This window comes from Octopus bimaculoides, chromosome 15, assembly GCF_046866305.1.
Source record: "Octopus bimaculoides isolate indiv1 chromosome 15, ASM4686630v1, whole genome shotgun sequence".
Taxonomy (NCBI): Eukaryota; Metazoa; Mollusca; class Cephalopoda; order Octopoda; family Octopodidae; genus Octopus; species Octopus bimaculoides.
In genome coordinates, this window is record NC_142942.1 from 18,190,664 (window position 1) to 18,198,163 (window position 7,500).

The window sequence follows — 7,500 nt, forward strand, 5'->3', positions numbered from 1 at the left end:
CTGGTGGAAAAGAGGAGAAAAATCTAACATGGAAAGGAGAAGAGGAAAAATTAATACAGAGGCATAGATGCACGCACACACACACACACACACACACACACACACACACACACACACACACACACTCACACACACACACACACAAACACACACACACGCGCGTAAGTAAATAGACGTACATGCATGCTAGCATACACACTGTACAAATACACACATACACACGCTGATATGCATACATGAAGGCACAAAGAGAGAAACACGCAATCACATATACATTGATGCATAAGCATATATATATATATATATATATATATATATATATATATATATATATATATATATATATATATAGATGCATACATACATACATACACGTACAAACACGCATATATTATAGTTGTACAAATACACACAAATGCACAACGACACACACATGAATACATAGACACAATGAGATAAATATAGAAGCACACATATAGATGCATAGCTAGACATACACATAAAGACACACACACACACACACACACATATACCTGCAAAAATACACACATACGAACGCTGACACATGCATAAACACACGGACATAACGCAATAAATATACAAGCCTATACATACTCAGTGACACACGCAAAAACACATACACACCAAGCGATAAATACACAAGTACACACACACACACACACACACATACACACACACATAAATGCATAAATACACACACATAACTATACACACGCACACACCCACACCCACACCGATAATTGAGAAAACAAAGAAGGGATTATTTTTAGGTTTAAAAAAAATGCTGGATAAAGCCGGATGTGCGGTAAAAAATAAACTTAAGGTCCCAATTGTATCAGGTGTTGTATGAAAAGTTTAGTGAAGAAAAGGAAAGAAGCGAAAAATCAACAGCAGCCATGTTAAAATAACTAACGCTCCCGCCCGACCACCTCCACTCGCCAACTAATCCCTACCAACGCAATAAAACAAAATAAAACAAACTTGTATTACCACTCTGATCACGTCGTCCACCATGACTACTGTGACAGCAAGAAAACAACAACAACAACAACAATAGCAACAGTGAACATCTCAGTGTAACTTGTAGCGTCGACGCTGTAATAACATCAACGAAACTAGGAGACAACGAAGAAACCGAAGAACGAAAATAGAACGCGCACATACACACACACACGCACACACACACACACACGTAGGCATGTACACACAAGCACTTACACGCATACACAGGAAACATACTCACACACTTTACACACAGCCGCACCAAACATATACAAGCATTCGTACGTGCACACATACCTACTACTGTATGCATACACACACACAGACACGCACCTGCAACATAAACATGCAAACATAAGCGTACGTATACAGACTCACAAACACACACATGTAAACATCCACATGGATACATACACACACACACACACACACACACACACACGAATACAAACATGAACACAAACACACAACCGTCCCCCCATACACAACAGCAAACAATAGATTTAAGATAAAATTAAACGTGAAATTAAAGGAAAAAATTAAATCATAAAAAATAACAGCAAAAAAAAAAAAATTAACAGAAATAGCAAAAGAAAGGAAATCCAAATATTATTTGGAAAAACATTGAGAATCAGATGTGATCGATGACTTCACAAATACAAACTATCAGGTTGCACGATCGTGTCAATATTAAGTCACTTATAAAACAATATTTCTGTGTTTTGTTTTGGTAGATGTTTTCTCGAGACAATACCGCAGTTTAGAAGACTTTTAGCGATATGCTTCAGAATGGTAGATTGATTGCTTATTTGAAGTAATATTGCATCCGTCGCTAACAATGAATTTTTATTCTATTTGCCTGCTAAATGCGACATCAGTGATCTTTCAGTCACTGTTTAGCTATTTCAGTAAACAACCAATTTTTGCTTAGCATGTGGTGCCAGTGGACACTCGTTATTGATGAAGCCCTAAAACACAGAAACCCAGATCTAGCAATGCAGACACCGCTGCTGGGAGTTACTCTACCTCCTGCTGCCGATATATTTCTGTTTTGTAACACTATACGTGTATAAGAGATGCTTTCTCGAGACAACTACAGCAGTTTAGAAGGCTTTCAAAACCATATATATATATATATATATATACCTTAAATAGGATATACAGATTGACAATTTAGCTAAACATACACATGAAGACACCACCCCACACACATAGCTGTAAAAATACACACATATGAATGCCGACACACATACATAAACACACGGGCATAGCGCAATAAATGCACAAGCCTATACATACTCAGTGACACATGCAAAAACATATACACACCAAGCGATAAATACACAAGTATACAAAACGACGTTATTGTTGTTTAGACCTGGGTCGATCCTGTTCCACTAAGCCTATAACTCACAAAAGTTTGGTCGGCCCGAGGCTATAGCAGAAGACACTTGCCTAAGATGCTACGCAGTGGGACTGAACCCGGAACCACGTGGTTGGTAAGCAAGCTACTTACCACATAACCACTCCTGCGTCTATGTATTATGCAAATATGGTTGCGTGTATTTTTTTGTCTTTTATATTTTTTGCTACATATTAGAGTAACCTGTCTTTTATTCAATGGTTTTTCATAGCATCTATTGACATTAATAGCCGACGAGAATGCATCGTCGCTCTTTGCTCCGGCATTTGAAACTCCGAGTACTATTATGATAACTTACTGACTGTCCTAAACTACATATATATATATATATATCCAAATTTTTCAATTTTTATATTTAAGAAAGAGATTTGACGCTAATACATGTGCGTGATTATATAAATATATGCACCAAACGGTAGGTAATTACTGCTTATAAGATTGCACCAATTTGCTTTCGTCATCAGCTCTGCTGAGCCTGTGATGTGTTATTGCAGATCACCGGTGTTCATTGAGTGCATCGAAAGGATAAATATCAAGTTTAAAAAACCCGGCTGCGTTTGAATAATGAAAATATATTTGTTATCTCTTCATTTGGATAATCTTAAATTTTGCTTGTCTCTAGGTACACGGTTATTTATTTCAAACAACATCAACTTTTGTGGACGGATGCTTATCAAATATTTGCTAATATTACGATGTCAAAAGCTCAAAAGATTATTGGGATAATCTATGGAAACACTTTGGAATAACATTTGATGCCATTAAATGATTGGCAGTTAGTTGAAAATTTGATTGGCAGTTAGTTGAAAATTTGATTGGCAGTTAATTTCGAAAGAAATTTGTTTTAACAAGGATTTCTAAATTTGGCACAAGGCTAGAAGATTTTAGCGGGATGATAAAATCAGTTAAATGATCCTCCGTATTCCGCTGGTATTTTTAAAAGTTCAGTGTTGCAGGATTTGAATTCAGAGCATAAGGGGACATAATTAAAAGATACAAAGCGTCTTTCTCGTCCCCTCATTATCCATACTTAGAATTATTTATTATAATCAATATTTCCGAGTTTGTACATCTATCTTTACGTTCTGAGTTCAAATTCCGCTGAGGTCGACTTTGCCTTTCATCCTTTTCGGGGTCGGTGAAATAAGCACTAGTTGAGTACTGGGGTCGATGTAATCGACTTACCCCCTCCATCGAAATTGCTGGCCCTGGGCTAAAATTTGAAATCAATATTCCTGAGCTTGTGAATGCGGCGAGCTGGCAAAATCGTTAGCACGTCGGACAAAATACTTAGCGGCATTCCTTTTGACTTAACGTGCAGAGTTCAAAAGCCACCGGGTTCTACTTTGTCTTTCATCCCTTCGGGGGTCGATAAGACAATTACAAGTTGATCACTGGCGTTGATGCAATCAACTTGCTCTCAACCTCGAACTTGCAGGCCTTGTGTTAGAATTTGAAACCGACATGGAGTTAGTAAAAGACAAAAGACCGTTTATGCAAGGAAGGAAGTTTCGACATTATTCGCTATTTATATATCACAACGTATGATTGGTACATGTTTTATCGGCAAAGAAGACAGCTGTGATAAAGTGGAGAAATCGTTTTTTGTACAACAGGCAGAAAGCCTGGAATTCTGGGGAAGAAGAGTGTTAATCGATTACATCGGTGCCACAGCACGAAAGAATGAAAGAAAAAGTCGTCGTCAGTTGGATCTTAACTCAGAACGTAAAGCCAAACCCGGAAGAAATGTCGCTAGACACTTAGTCCATTGTAGCAATGATTCTGCGTATTCGCCGCCTTTGAGTTGAGATTAAATCTTAAAGTTGGTTTCAAATTTTGGCACAAGGCCAGAAGTCGATTACACCAACCCTAGTGCTCGATTGGCATTTATTTTATCGATTCTGAAAGGATAAAAGGAAAAAAATAAAATAAAATAAAAATATTCATCTTGGCGGGATTTAAACTCAGAACGTAAAATCGCGGTAAATGCCGCTAAGCATTTTGTCTGGTGTGGTGACGATTCGGCCAGTTCGCCTCCTTAGAGATTTATCTTAATACTAATATATTTTCACCAAGTACAAAACAGGTTAAAGAAGAAATATATCAATTGGGATAGTGTGTAGAATTGCAAGGCCTAGAATAGGCTCTATGACTTTGTTTAAATTCCTCTTTGTCACATCCACTGCTCCAATTATTATCGGTATTGTATGTAGGTTTATTCCCTGTCTGTTTCCATGTGAACATCCTTTACTCCGATAGCTTCTCCACCTCCTTTCTGGCTACATTTCAGTGAGAACGAATCGAAATTATAGAAATTATAGAACGGATCCCTAATTATATCTGGCAAGTTGTTTTGATCTCTGTCAGTTTGGACAATTATTGTTCTAGATTATTATGGGTAGATCATTGTCATGGACCGCATTTAGTACCTGTTCACACCATTTCTCCGTTTTCCCATCCAAGTGTCACTCCAAGTGGATATAAATGTCAACTCGGTCTCATTTATTTTTATACTTCTTTCAGTCATTCGGCTGCGCCCATGCTGGGGCACTGCTTTGGGGTGTTTTATTGGAACAATTTCACCCCAATACTTACTTTTTTTAAAAAAAGTCTGGTACTTATTATACCAGACTCTTTTACCGAATCGCTAAATGGCGTGGACATAAACAAAGCAACACTGGTTATCAAGCGGTGCCAGGACAGACATATGCATATATACATACTTTCAGCAGCATGAGCAACAACAACAACAACAACAAAACTATAACCATCAACATGACCATCAAGATTAACAATCAACTCTGAAATCACCATCATAAGTATCATCATAATCATCAACATCGTCAACATCAACATCATCATCGTCATCATAAACATCTACATAAACAGCAGTATTAACATCAGCATCAACGTCATCAACTTCAACATTCTACAGAAACATCATCATCGATATAATCATCAACAGCAACAGTATAAATATCAGCATCATCTTAAACATCATCATAGGCATCATCATCATAAATCTCATGATTAGCATCAACAACATCATAAGCACCATCATAAACATTAGCATCATCATCATAAACATCATCTTAAACATCATTATGAACAACATCAGTATCATAAATCTCATCATAAGCATCACTTTCTTAACCATCAAGATCATCGTAATCATCATCATTTATACAATCACCAACATCAGTAAAATAAACATCAACGTTATAAACATCATCATAAACAAGATCAGCATCATAAGCCACATCATAAAACGTCAACATCATCATAAGTACCATCATAAACATCATTATAAACACCAGCATCAACACCGTCGTTATAAACATGAGCAACACTTTTGACGTCAGGACGGAACACGAAAATTAATAAATTTTCTCACGGAAGGAAAGAAAAAGAGAATTCGATGTCTCTTTCGCCGCCCCATTTTGGTCGTTGCCCCTGTTTTTGAGGATAAAAAAGAAAAACAAATGTGTCTGATCTGATTAAAGTGAGATGGCAGATAAGGAGGAAGTATTATTAACGGAATAACGAATAATACAGCAATGTCTCTAGAGAGAGGGAGATATTGTCTGTGGTCGATTAAAAACTCCTTAATACAAGTGGTAGTAGTAGTAGTAGTAGTAGTAGTAGTAGTAGTAGTTGTAGTAGTAGTAGTAGTGATAATGATAATAATAATAATAATAATAATAATAATAATAATAATAATAATAATAATAATAATAATAATAATAATAATAATAACGACAACAGCAAAAACAACAGCAACAACAACAACAACAACAACAATAATAATAATCCTTTCTACTATAGGCACAAGGCCTGAAATTTTTGGGGCAGGGGTATGTCGACTACATCGACCCTAGGGGTATGTCGTTTACATCTACTGGTACTTAATTTATCAGCCCCGAAATGATGAAAGGCAAAGTCAACTACGGCGGAATTTGAACTCAGAACATGCAGACGGTCAAATTGTTGCTAAGCATTCGTCTCGGCGTGCCAACGATTCTGCCAGCTCGCCGCCTTAACAGTTTTACAGTCATGTGAGCAATGTCCAATAATAATAATAATAATAATAATAATAATAATAATAATAATAATAATAATAGTTTGTTTATTTATTTATTGGCCAATGCCATGGTTGTGCCCATTTGGATATCGGAAGGCGAGGTCACGAACGTCTGCGATCGATTTGTTTGTCTCTTACTTCATTGTACCACTGATGATGATTTTGATAATTTGCTTAACAGGAATATATATTGAGCGCTTAACACCATTAATTGTAATTTTGTTAATCACCGAAGAGGCGTTTTAGCAAGAATATATGTATATATGCAAACAAGCAGTTACGTAATCCTGGCAGTAATTTACTGAAACGCATGTCTGTTTCATAAAGCATAAAATACCATATATATTTTCCCTCCTTTTACTCGTTATTCATTCACATTCTCAGAAAAGATAAATATGTTTATATACATTAGCTTAAAATAAAATTCACAAAGGTACACCAGCATCATAGAGTCAGTGTGAGAGAAAATGTGTGTGTGTGTGTGTGTATGTGTGAATGGATAAGTTAATGTGATAGAGGAAGACAGAGAGAGGGTAAGAAGGAAAGAGAGAAAGAATGACAGAGAAATGGAGCACGTGTTTATGTGTGTATGTGTGATGTAAGGTAAGACAAAACAACGGTAATAATGTTGTCACATTGTCAAGACGGCAAATGTTGTTGAAGTAAATTTATAGATTGATGTATTATGATAGAAAATATTGTAAGCAAACATTTACAACGAAACAGAAATTAAAAAAACACTGACACACCCAACTGTCTGTGTGTCGGTGTGTCTGTCTGTGTGTCGGTGTGTCTGTCTGTGTGTCGGTGTGTCTGTCTGTGTGTCGGTGTGTCTGTCTGTGTGCTTGCCTGCCTGTCTTCCTGTCTGCCAGTATATATATATATATATATATATATATATATATATATATATATATATATATATATATATATATATATATATATATATATATGTATATATATATATATATAT

The 7,500-nt window shown here is 36.2% G+C and overlaps 1 long non-coding RNA gene across 2 annotated transcripts in view; it reads right to left on the reverse strand.

Annotated features, from left to right (window-relative positions):
- The window catches only part of LOC149132424 (uncharacterized), a 15,709-nt gene that overhangs the window by 1,350 nt on the left and 6,859 nt on the right, over positions 1 to 7,500 (reverse strand). The window lies entirely within an intron of this gene.